This window comes from Rutidosis leptorrhynchoides, chromosome 3 (assembly GCF_046630445.1).
Source record: "Rutidosis leptorrhynchoides isolate AG116_Rl617_1_P2 chromosome 3, CSIRO_AGI_Rlap_v1, whole genome shotgun sequence".
NCBI classification, from domain to species: domain Eukaryota; kingdom Viridiplantae; phylum Streptophyta; class Magnoliopsida; order Asterales; family Asteraceae; genus Rutidosis; species Rutidosis leptorrhynchoides.
In genome coordinates, this window is record NC_092335.1 from 337,714,781 (window position 1) to 337,728,581 (window position 13,801).

Consider the following 13,801-nt stretch of genomic DNA (forward strand, 5'->3'; position numbering starts at 1 on the left):
TATGTAATGGTCGTGTGTAAACAGGATATTTTAGATTATCATTATTTGATAATCTACGTAAAGCTTTTTAAACCTTTATTTATGAAATAAAGGTTATGGTTTGTTTTAAAAATGAATGCAGTCTTTGAAAAACGTCTCATATAGAGGTCAAAACCTCGCAACGAAATCAATTAATATGGAACGTTTTTAATCAATAAGAATGGGACATTTCAGTTGGTATCCGAGCGTTGGTCTTAGAGAACCAGAATTTTGCATTAGTGTGTCTTATCGAGTTTGTTAGGATGCATTAGTGAGTCTGGACTTCGACCGTGTTTACTTGAAAAATGATTGCTTAACAAATTTTGTTGGAAACTATATATTTTTAACATGTGAATATTATGTGATATATTAATCTCTTAACGCGTTTGATATTATGTGATAGATGTCTACCTCTAGAACAAGTCCCATTGACTCACCTAATAATAATGAAGAGTTAAATGTAAATTGGAATGATTCGTGGACTGATTCACAAGTTCCCGAAGAGGAACCGGAAGAAGAGTCGGAACCGGAAGAAGAATCGGAACCGGAAGAAGAATCGGAACCGGATGAAGAAATAGAACCGGTGGGGGAAATAATAAAACGGTTAAGTAAAAGAAAATCCTCAACCAACCGACCAAAGTTAATTATGGTCAATGGTGTTTCCGCCAAGGAAGCAAAATATTGGGAGGATTACCAATTCTCCGATGAATCGGATCCCGACGAGAATTCCGATGATGTTATTGAAATTACCCCAACTGAATTTAAAAAGGCAAAAGAAAATAATAAGGGAAAGGGCATAAAAATAGAGAAATCTAATTCCAACCCCGATGAACTTTATATGTATCGTCAACCCCCGAAGTCCTTAAGTTGTAACAATGACCCGGGAACCTCTAAACCACCAGGTTTTTCTAAACCAATGTGGATCACGACGGCTCGTATTAGGGGAACATCATATATCCCTAGAAACTTGGCAAAACGAACCAAAACCGAAGAAGAAGAAACAAGCGAGTCAGAATAAGATAGTTGTATTCGTGTGGTGTAATATATGTAATATAGTGTGCTTATGCTTTATGATATATGTAAAAATTGCTTGTATTAATAAGTATTTTTTTTATGAATCTAACTCTTGTCTATTTTACAGTATAAAAACACAAAATGGATAGACAACCCAATATTTTAAGAGACCTACCCGGAGACATGATTGATGAAATCTTGTCTAGAGTCGGTCAGAATTCTTCGGCACAACTATTTAAGGCGAGATCAGTTTGTAAGACATTCGAAGAATGTTCCAAGAATGCCTTGGTTTATAAAAGGCTTTCGTTCGAAAGATGGGGGATATCACATTGGGAAATCCATAAGTTACGATGTGTTTACTTTGACGCATATATTGCGGGGAACCCAAATGCTATTTTACGCAATGGGTTAAGAAATTATTTTGACTCAATATATCCGAATATTGGACTTCGTGATTTAGAAAAAGCGGCTAACATGCAACATAAAGAAGCATGTTATGCTTACGGATTAGTAATGTTCGCTTCTCACCAAAGTGAGAACAAGAACATCGGGCTACAACTATTAAACAAAACGTTCCCACAAGTGAAGGAGTCGGTAATTGGGGTAAGAAATGAGGTTTTTAGATTGTTACGGGACTGTTGGACATTACGTAACCCTCGTCCCTTTGACGACGTTACAACACGCTGTCTTATCAACGGCCATAACGGTTATGTTCCACAAGACCAAGGATGGGAAGTAGTCCTAGTAAAACCAGAATGCATGACTTGTTTCTGGACATATAAATTACGTGTCTTTATTGCCTTTGCTGAACGACTTGTGTACTAGCTAGAATTATCTTCACAACCATCTTGTATCAAATTTATTGTGTGCTATATTTCATGCTATATGTAAAATAAGCGGTATTGTAAGTTTGTAAAATATTGTGTAAAAGTTTGAACGCGAAATATTATTATAATCAGTTTTTCATATAGAATTGTAGTAGTTGAATTGTATATTAGCTACTAAGTATGAACTTAACGGGTAGGTACTACCCGAATTTAAATTTATAAAACGCTAATATGAAGAAAAAGCTTTTATAAATGAGTTCATATTATGCTACGAAATACTATTAACTACTCTTAATATTCTGTATGATTAACTTGTTCCATTTAACTATTTTGAAGGAAATGGCACCGACTACTCGACACACCGTGAATATGAATGAAGAGGAATTCCGTACTTTTCTAGCTTCAAACATAGCCGCAGTACAGGCTGCGCTACATACCAACAATAACCTTGGATCTAGCAGTACAGGAAATCGTGTAGGATGCACCTACAAAGAATTCACTGCCTGCAAACCTTTGGAATTTGATGGAACCGAAGGACCGATCGGATTGAAACGGTGGACCGAGAAGGTCGAATCGGTGTTTGCCATAAGTAAGTGTACTGAAGAGGACAAAGTAAAGTACGCTACTCATACCTTCACAGGTTCTGCGTTAACATGGTGGAATACCTATCTAGAGCAAGTGGGACAAGACGATGCGTACGCACTACCGTGGTCAGCATTCAAGCACTTGATGAACGAGAAGTACCGTCCCAGAACCGAGGTCAATAAGCTCAAGACAGAACTTAGAGGGTTACGAACCCAAGGATTTGATATTACCACGTACGAAAGACGATTCACAGAATTGTGCCTATTGTGTCCGGGAGCATTCGAAGATGAGGAAGAGAAGATCGACGCGTTTGTTAAAGGATTACCGGAAAGAATCCAAGAAGATATAAGTTCACACGAGCCCACCTCCATACAACAGGCATGTAGAATGGCTCACAAACTCGTGAACCAAATTGAAGAAAGAATTAAAGAACAGACTGCTGAAGAGGCCAATGTGAAGCAAGTCAAAAGAAAGTGGGAGGAAAACGGTGATAAGAATCACCAATACAACAACAACAGCAATTACAACAATAATCGCAACAATTATCCCAATAATCGCAACATCAATCGCAACTACAACAAACGGCCCAACAACAACAACAACAACAGCAACTACAACAATCATCCCAACAACAATAATAACCGCAACAACAACAACAATCAGAAGCAGCTATGCCAAAGGTGTGAAAAGAATCACTCAGGGTTCTGCACCAAATTTTGCAACAAGTGTAAAAGAAATGGTCATAGCGCGGCGAAGTGTGAGGTCTACGGACCAGGGGTTAATAGAACGAAAGGAACAAATGGTGTCGGAACGAGTAATGGCGGAGCAAGTAGTGTCGGAGCAAGTTATGCCAATGTAGTTTGTTATAAATGTGGAAAACCGGGCCACATTATTAGAAATTGCCCGAACCAGGAGAACACGAATGGACAAGGCCGTGGAAGAGTTTTCAATATTAATGCGGCAGAGGCACAGGAAGACCCGGAGCTTGTTACGGGTACGTTTCTTATTGACAATAAATCTGCTTACGTTTTATTTGATTCAGGTGCGGATAGAAGCTATATGAGTAGAGATTTTTGTGCTAAATTAAGTTGTCCATTGACGCCTTTGGATAGTAAATTTTTACTCGAATTAGCAAATGGTAAATTAATTTCAGCAGATAATATATGTCGGAATCGAGAAATTAAACTGGTTAGCGAAACATTTAAGATTGATTTGATACCAGTAGAGTTAGGGAGTTTTGATGTGATAATCGGTATGGACTGGTTGAAAGAAGTGAAAGCGGAGATCGTTTGTTACAAAAATTCAATTCGCATTATACGAGAAAAAGGAAAACCCTTAATGGTGTACGGAGAAAAGGGCAACACGAAGCTACATCTTATTAGTAATTTGAAGGCACAAAAACTAATAAGAAAAGGTTGCTATGCTGTTCTAGCACACGTCGAGAAAGTACAAACTGAAGAAAAGAGCATCAATGATGTTCCCGTCGCAAAAGAATTTCCTGATGTATTTTCGAAAGAATTACCGGGATTACCCCCACATCGATCCGTTGAATTTCAAATAGATCTTGTACCAGGAGCTGCACCAATAGCTCGTGCTCCTTACAGACTCGCACCCAGCGAGATGAAAGAACTACAAAGCCAATTACAAGAACTTTTAGAGCGTGGTTTCATTCGACCAAGCACATCACCGTGGGGAGCTCCTGTTTTGTTTGTCAAGAAGAAAGATGGTACATTCAGGTTGTGTATCGACTACCGAGAGTTGAACAAACTTACCATCAAGAACCGCTACCCACTACCGAGAATCGATGACTTATTTGATCAACTACAAGGCTCGTCTGTTTATTCAAAGATTGACTTACGTTCCGGGTATCATCAAATGCGGGTGAAAGAAGATGATATTCCAAAGACTGCTTTCAGAACACGTTACGGTCATTACGAGTTTATGGTCATGCCGTTTGGTTTAACTAATGCACCAGCTGTGTTCATGGACCTTATGAACCGAGTGTGTGGACCATACCTTGACAAGTTTGTCATTGTTTTCATTGATGACATACTTATTTACTCAAAGAATGACCAAGAACACGGTGAACATTTGAGAAAGGTGTTAGAAGTATTGAGGAAGGAAGAATTGTACGCTAAGTTTTCAAAGTGTGCATTTTGGTTGGAAGAAGTTCAATTCCTCGGTCACATAGTGAACAAAGAAGGTATTAAGGTGGATCCGGCAAAGATAGAAACTGTTGAAAAGTGGGAAACCCCAAAAACTCCGAAACACATACGCCAGTTTTTAGGACTAGCTGGTTACTACAGAAGGTTCATCCAAGACTTTTCCAGAATAGCAAAACCCTTGACTGCATTAACGCATAAAGGGAAGAAATTTGAATGGAATGATGAACAAGAGAAAGCGTTTCAGTTATTGAAGAAAAAGCTAACTACGGCACCTATATTGTCATTGCCTGAAGGGAATGATGATTTTGTGATTTATTGTGATGCATCAAAGCAAGGTCTCGGTTGTGTATTAATGCAACGAACGAAGGTGATTGCTTATGCGTCTAGACAATTGAAGAATCACGAACAAAATTATACGACGCATGATTTGGAATTAGGCGCGGTTGTTTTTGCATTAAAGACTTGGAGGCACTACTTATATGGGGTCAAAAGTATTATATATACCGACCACAAAAGTCTTCAACACATATTTAATCAGAAACAACTGAATATGAGGCAGCGTAGGTGGATTGAATTATTGAATGATTACGACTTTGAGATTCGTTACCACCCGGGGAAGGCAAATGTGGTAGCCGATGCCTTGAGCAGGAAGGACAGAGAACCCATTCGAGTAAAATCTATGAATATAATGATTCATAATAACATGACTACTCAAATAAAGGAGGCGCAACAAGGAGTTTTAAAAGAGGGAAATTTAAAGGATGAAATACCCAAAGGATCGGAGAAGCATCTTAATATTCGGGAAGGCGGAACCCGGTATAGGGCTGAAAGGATTTGGGTACCAAAATTTGGAGATATGAGAGAAATGGTACTTAGAGAAGCTCATAAAACCAGATACTCAATACATCCTGGAACGGGGAAGATGTACAAGGATCTCAAGAAACATTTTTGGTGGCCGGGTATGAAAGCCGATGTTGCTAAATACGTAGGAGAATGTTTGACGTGTTCTAAGGTCAAAGCTGAGCATCAGAAACCATCAGGTCTACTTCAACAACCCGAAATCCCGGAATGGAAATAGGAAAACATTACCATGGATTTCATCACTAAATTGCCAAGGACTGCAAGTGGTTTTGATACTATTTGGGTAATAGTTGACCGTCTCACCAAATCAGCACACTTCTTGCCAATAAGAGAAGATGACAAGATGGAGAAGTTAGCACGACTGTATTTGAAGGAAGTCATCTCCAGACATGGAATACCAATCTCTATTATCTCTGATAGGGATGGCAGATTTATTTCAAGATTCTGGCAGACATTACAGCAAGCATTAGGAACTCGTCTAGACATGAGTACTGCCTATCATCCACAAACTGATGGGCAGAGCGAAAGGACGATACAAACGCTTGAAGACATGCTACGAGCATGTGTTATTGATTTCGGAAACAGTTGGGATTGACATCTACCGTTAGCAGAATTTTCCTACAACAACAGCTACCATTCAAGCATTGAGATGGCGCCGTTTGAAGCACTTTATGGTAGAAAGTGCAGATCTCCGATTTGTTGGAGTGAAGTGGGGGATAGACAGATTACGGGTCCGGAGATTATACAAGAAACTACCGAGAAGATCATCCAAATTCAACAACGGTTGAAAACCGCCCAAAGTCGACAAAAGAGCTACGCTGACATTAAAAGAAAAGATATAGAATTTGAAATTGTAGAGATGGTCATGCTTAAAGTTGCACCTTGGAAAGGCGTTGTTCAATTTGGTAAACGAGGGAAATTAAATCCAAGGTATATTGGACCATTCAAGATTATTGATCGTGTCGGACCAGTAGCTTACCGACTAGAGTTACCTCAACAACTCGCAGCTGTACATAACACTTTCCACGTCTCGAATTTGAAGAAATGTTTTGCTAAAGAAGATCTCACTATTCCGTTAGATGAAATCCAAATCAACGAAAAACTTCAATTCATCGAAGAACCCGTCGAAATAATGGATCGTGAGGTTAAAAGACTTAAGCAAAACAAGATACCAATTGTTAAGGTTCGATGGAATGCTCGTAGAGGACCCGAGTTCACCTAGGAGCGTGAAGATCAGATAAAGAAGAAATACCCGCATCTATTTCCAGAAGATTCGTCAACACCTTCAACAGCTTAAAATTTCGGGACGAAATTTATTTAACGGGTAGGTACTGTAGTGACCCGAACTTTTCCATGTTTATATATATTAATTGAGATTGATATTTACATGATTAAATGTTTCCAACATGTTAAGCAATCAAACTTGTTAAGACTTGATTAATTGAAATATGTTTCATATAGACAATTGACCACCCAAGTTGACCGGTGATTCACGAACGTTAAAACTTGTAAAAACTATATGATGACATATATATGGATATATATATAGTTAAAATTATACTATGATAAGTAAACATATCATTAAGTATATTAACAATGAACTACATATGTAAAAACAAGACTACTAACTTAATGATTTTTAAACGAGACATATATGTAACGATTATCGTTGTAAAGACATTTAATGTATATATATCATATTAAGAGATATTCATACATGATAATATCATGATAATATAATAATTTAAAATCTCATTTGATATTATAAACATTGGGTTAACAACATTTAACAAGATCGTTAACCTAAAGGTTTCAAAACAACACTTACATGTAACGACTAACGATGACTTAACGACTCAGTTAAAATGTATATACATGTAGTGTTTTAATATGTATTTATACACTTTTGAAAGACTTCAATACACTTATCAAAATACTTCTACTTAACAAAAATGCTTACAATTACATCCTCGTTCAGTTTCATCAACAATTCTACTCGTATGCACCCGTATTCGTACTCGTACAATACACAGCTTTTAGATGTATGTACTATTGGTATATACACTCCAATGATCAGCTCTTAGCAGCCCATGTGAGTCACCTAACACATGTGGGAACCATCATTTGGCAACTAGCATGAAATATCTCATAAAATTACAAAAATATGAGTAATCATTCATGACTTATTTACATGAAAACAAAATTACATATCCTTTATATCTAATCCATATACCAACGACCAAAAACACCTACAAACACTTTCATTCTTCAATTTTCTTCATCTAATTGATCTCTCTCATGTTCTATCTTCAAGTTCTAAGTGTTCTTCATATATTTTACAAGTTCTAGTTACATAAAATCAAGAATACTTTCAAGTTTGCTAGCTCACTTCCAATCTTGTAAGGTGATCATCCAACCTCAAGAAATCTTTGTTTCTTACAGTAGGTTATCATTCTAATACAAGGTAATAATCATATTCAAACTTTGGTTCAATTTCTATAACTATAACAATCTTATTTCAAGTGATGATCTTACTTGAACTTGTTTTCGTGTCATGATTCTGCTTCAAGAACTTCGAGCCATCCAAGGATCCATTGAAGCTAGATCCATTTTTCTATTTTCCAGTAGGTTTATCCAAGGAACTTAAGGTAGTAATGATGTTCATAACATCATTCGATTCATACATTTAAAGCTATCTTATTCGAAGGTTTAAACTTGTAATCACTAGAACATAGTTTAGTTAATTCTAAACTTGTTCGCAAACAAAAGTTAATCCTTCTAACTTGACTTTTAAAATCAACTAAACACATGTTCTATATCTGTATGATATGCTAACTTAATGATTTAAAACCTGGAAACACGAAAAACACCGTAAAACCGGATTTACGCCGTCGTAGTAACACCGCGGGCTGTTTTGGGTTAGTTAATTAAAAACTATGATAAACTTTGATTTAAAATTTGTTATTCTGAGAAAATGATTTTTATTATGAACATGAAACTATATCCAAAAATTATGGTTAAACTCAAAGTGGAAGTATGTTTTCTAAAATGGTCATCTAGACGTCGTTCTTTCGACTGAAATGACTACCTTTACAAAAACGACTTGTAACTTATTTTTCCGACAATAAACCTATACTTTTCTGTTTATATTCATAAAATAGAGTTCAATATGAAACCATAGCAATTTGATTCACTCAAAATGGATTTAAAATGAAGAAGTTATGGGTAAAACAAGATTGGATAATTTTTCTCATTTTAGCTACGTGAAAATTGGTAACAAATCTATTCCAACCATAACTTAATCAACTTGTATTGTATATTATGTAATCTTGGGATACCATAGACACGTATACAATGTTTCGACCTATCATGTCGACACATCTATATATATATTTCGGAACAACCATAGACACTCTATATGTGAATGTTGGAGTTAGCTATACAGGGTTGAGGTTGATTCCAAAATATATATAGTTTGAGTTGTGATCAATACTGAGATACGTATACACTGGGTCGTGGATTGATTCAAGATAATATTTATCGATTTATTTCTGTATATCTAACTGTGGACAACTAGTTGTAGGTTACTAACGAGGACAACTGACTTAATGAACTTAAAACATCAAAATATATTAAAAGTGTTGTAAATATATTTTGAACATACTTTGATATATATGTATATATTGTTATAGGTTCGTGAATCAACCAGTGGCCAAGTCTTACTTCCCGACGAAGTAAAAATCTGTTAAAGTGAGTTATAGTCCCACTTTTAAAATCTAATATTTTTGGGATGAGAATACATGCAGGTTTTATAAATGATTTACAAAATAGACACAAGTACGTGAAACTACATTCTATGGTTGAATTATCGAAATCGAATATGCCCCTTTTTATTAAGTCTGGTAATCTAAGAATTAGGGAACAGACACCCTAATTGACGCGAATCCTAAAGATAGATCTATCGGGCCCAACAAGCCCCATCCAAAGTACCGGATGCTTTAGTACTTCGAAATTTATATCATATTCGAAGGGTGTCCCGGAATGATGGGGATATTCTTATATATGCATCTTGTTAATGTCGGTTACCAGGTGTTCACCATATGAATGATTTTTATCTCTATGTATGGGATGTGTATTGAAATATGAAATCTTGTGGTCTATTTTTACGATTTGATATATATAGGTTAAACCTATAACTCACCAACATTTTTGTTGACGTTTAAAGTATGCTTATTCTCAGGTGAATATTAAGAGCTTCCGCTGTTGCGTACTAAAATAAGGACAAGATTTGGAGTCCATGTTTGTATGATATTGTGTAAAAACTGCATTCAAGAAACTGATTTCGATGTAACATATTTGTATTGTAAACCATTATGTAATGGTCGTGTGTAAACAGGATATTTTAGATTATCATTATTTGATAATCTACGTAAAGCTTTTTAAACCTTTATTTATGAAATAAAGGTTATGGTTTGTTTTAAAAATGAATGCAGTCTTTGAAAAACGTCTCATATAGAGGTCAAAACCTCGCAACGAAATCAATTAATATGGAACGTTTTTAATCAATAAGAACGGGACATTTCACTATTAAACTTGTTTAAGAACAAAATTTCACGAATTACACACGTTGTCTTTTGTACCACGCCCCATGACTTTTTTTTCTTACATGGATAGTCCTTGTGATTTACCAATGTTACGTGTAGAGTCCATCTGACTAACGGCTGTAAAAAACTCTCGTCAAGTTCCTTCACATGCCAAACACAGTGAGGTTAAAAGCATCAATTTATTTCCCAAAAAATCTCCTTAGAGAAACATTATAGTTATCAAAAAGATTATAACACTTTTAAGTTTTAGTAAACAGGGAATAAAAGTTTCATCATTTCAAATTGTGGTTAAATGACTAAAATAAACTTCACTCAAAATTCTAATTTACACAGAAGCTTTCTTATGACTTCTAGCCAAAACTTACGAGCTAAAATGCAATATTTGATCAGCAATGCTCACATACAAGGCGACACCGGCTGCAAGACCAGTTCTAAAACTAATTCACCTCATATTTCACTTGATTGCATTCGCAACTGGAAGTCAAGACCCTTGCACATATGTACACCTTACATTCCTGGATCGGCTTGTCTAATATCTGCTTATTCGGCCTGCATGTAATCATTAAATCCTATATTATTTATTTTTATTATTTTGAAAGTCAAGACCCCAAGTGTAGTTAGTGTCGATTGAATTTGGGTCTCCTTTCGATATTCTTTATTTTATATCCTTTTATTTTATTCTATGTGTTTACAAAGCCATATGCAATAACACATCTTTAAAAAAATTCTAGTTGCTGATTGGGCTTGTCACATTTGTGTACCCGGGTGCTGAGTCAGCAACGTGGGCACGAGTAGCTCCATGGCATGTTTTCTTTGGTGTAATCAAATTTTCATGCAATAGTGACAGCTGAATCTGGATTATCAGAGAACTTCATCTTTAAAAAGTTGCAACATGGCCAAGAAGCACTCATGGTCAACTTTATAGGATTATTGATACTACTTTTCGGTGTAGCTGTTGGCCTTACTTGTGTCCTTTCGCTAAGAAGGAAATAGTCTTTTCGTCCTAATAAATGTTTGTTAAGGTGTTTTGACTTTACGTAATGGATTTGTCATTGAAACATCGATTTTGGATTAAAATACCATAGAACCCTTTAATTATCAAAATCCCTTAAGATAATTAAACACTACCATGTTGAATAAAAGCCAATTGAAAATCAATCCAAACCAAGAACTCAATCTCTTGAAATCCCCAATTTTTTGTCTAGATCACCAAAGGTGTTGAAGTACAAATTGCTTCACTAATCAAGTCCCTAAGAAAAGCTAGGCAACTTATATAATCAAAGTAAGTTATCAAAGTAATGTATTTTCAACTAAGAACAATAATTACCAACTCATTCAAACTCCCAAAATCGTTTATTAGGGTAAAATTCAAGCATCAAGTTTACAAATCAAGTGAACACAACTAATCTAAGCTAACATCATAACATAAACATGAACAAAATCAAATGAATCCAGAGTGTTAAGCATTACAACTGAAATGGAGAAAAGCTACTACCAAAATGGAGAAGAAACACTAAAATGGAGATCGAATGGATGATGGAAATAGAGCTTCAATCTTCATTAATCTTGAGCTAGGAGGATGAAATTGGACTTCATCTATTGATGGAATCGTGTTTAGAACCCATTTAGGGTTTCAAAACGGCCCTAAGTGCAGCTCTCTTGAACCAATACCCTAAAAATCGTATTCACCTGGTTCATTTCTTACCCACGAAATCGAGTATTTCATCTTTATTTTCTTTTGGCCTCAATCTTTTGCTCAAAGCTTGGTCAGTTTTACACCAAGTGAGGCTTTTAGCCTTGAACCAACTTTTAACCAAATAAATCACATTAACACTCATAAACCCATCAAAACCAAACAAAATGAGAAAGATAGTGCGAGGATAAATATGCGTATTTTGAGCACTATCACTTATACCCGCTCCCATTGTCGATTGTACAGTGGCCCGGGCGTGACCAACTCGTTTTCAAAGAGTTTTCATTTAGATAACATTGCACTTCGTTAGTGTAACCGATATCACTCTTATGTTGAATCTCTATCCACTACACTACCTTCACCACCTATTGAGGAGATAGATTGAAGAAGATTGTGGAGGATCTATATTAGAGGCCTTCTCGAGAGAGATTCATCCTGTTAAATGTTAAGTGGAATCAGTTACACTTACTTTTTAGATTATGACAGGCACTATTCTATACTTTATGATTGGACATGTTGGGATGGTTTTTGCCCTAAACATTTTTATTAAGATGCTCTATATTTTTTATTATGGGACTTCGTCTTATGAATGTATGGTTTTATTATTTGTTGAATGTGTGTGGTTGTGTATGATTCATTATAGTTTTGTTGTAATGATTATATAATTCTTTATATTGTCTCTAATTTGTGTTCATATTTTTGTGATGAAGATCATGCCAGAGTCTATAGCACAACGAATTCTCTGCCTTGTTACTGAAGGCATTGCCACGACTTTGAAAAATCAAAATAATTAAAGAGGCGAAGAGCCTAAGGGTCAGAATGGCTGCTCCTACAAGACTTTTATGGATTGTAAGCCGTAAGAGTTTTGTGGAACTGAGGGTCCCGTAGGACTCACTAGATGGTTCAAGATATTGGAATATGTGTTTCGAATTAGCAAATACAGTGCGCTCACATAGTGGAACATCTATTCTCAAGCCATTGTCATGGATGAAGCTTATGCTACTACTTGAGAAACGTTTAAGCAAAGAATGATATCAGAAGATTAGCTTAGGAATTAAATTAAGAAGTTGGAAACCGAGTTAAGAACTTTGAAGCTTGTGGGCAGGGGCGAAGCCAGGAATTTTGAATGAGCGGGGCTTAAATTTACCGTGAAATAGAAACATTAATATTTTTTAGGTGTAAGCATAGATCGGTTAGTGTTATTGCTCGACCTTAAATGTTGTATCGAGCATCAATAAAAAATGTTTATAACTCAAAAAATTGAGAAGTGAAAAATATTTTTAATACACATAAATCTTACATAAAGTATAACTTATTGAAAATATTATATTTTCAAGACTTTTTTTTGTATGAAATATTTAAGTATTTGCATAATTTATTGACATTTTTGACAGAGCCATATTAAATTATACGTATTACATATTTCAATTAATACACAAAATTACATAGTACACAAAACTTATATATTACAGAGTACATATAATTAAACTAAAGTGCATTAAGCCATATAAAACTTACATATTTACTTACAGATTCGGGGGTTTAATTAAAATATTATTAACTTTAGGGGTTAAATTTGTAAATAATATGCTAGTACTTACAGATTATTAACTTGAGGGGTTAAATTTGTATGTAACATATTAGTTATGGGTCTTAAATTAAACATATACAAAAAGAGTCATCTTCTTCACATTTTACAATTTTACATACGCCGTTACCTAACCTGCAACAATAACCTACTTTATCAATCTACATATTTACTTTTCGTTTTTAAAGTACAATTAAGTAATTAACTATTGCATACGCTACCATAGTTGAGGGTGGCTGGATACCCCCAAGCCCCCCTACTAGCTCCGCCGCTGCTTGTGGGCATTGATATTGATAGTTATGATAAAAGATTCTTTGAGTTGGATTTGATGTGTCCGGGTTTGATGGCTAATGAGGCACTAAAGATATAGACTTATGTTGAAGGTTTGATTATGAACATTGAAGGTGGGATAACATCATCTAATGCCTAGACTATCCAAGAGGAGG

General features: G+C 35.5%; 1 pseudogene; it reads left to right on the plus strand.

Moving 5' to 3' along the window:
• Positions 1-11,067, plus strand: part of LOC139901147 (ascorbate-specific transmembrane electron transporter 1-like) — a 130,510-nt pseudogene extending 119,443 nt beyond the window's left edge.
• The last annotated feature ends 2,734 nt before the right edge of the window (positions 11,068-13,801 follow it).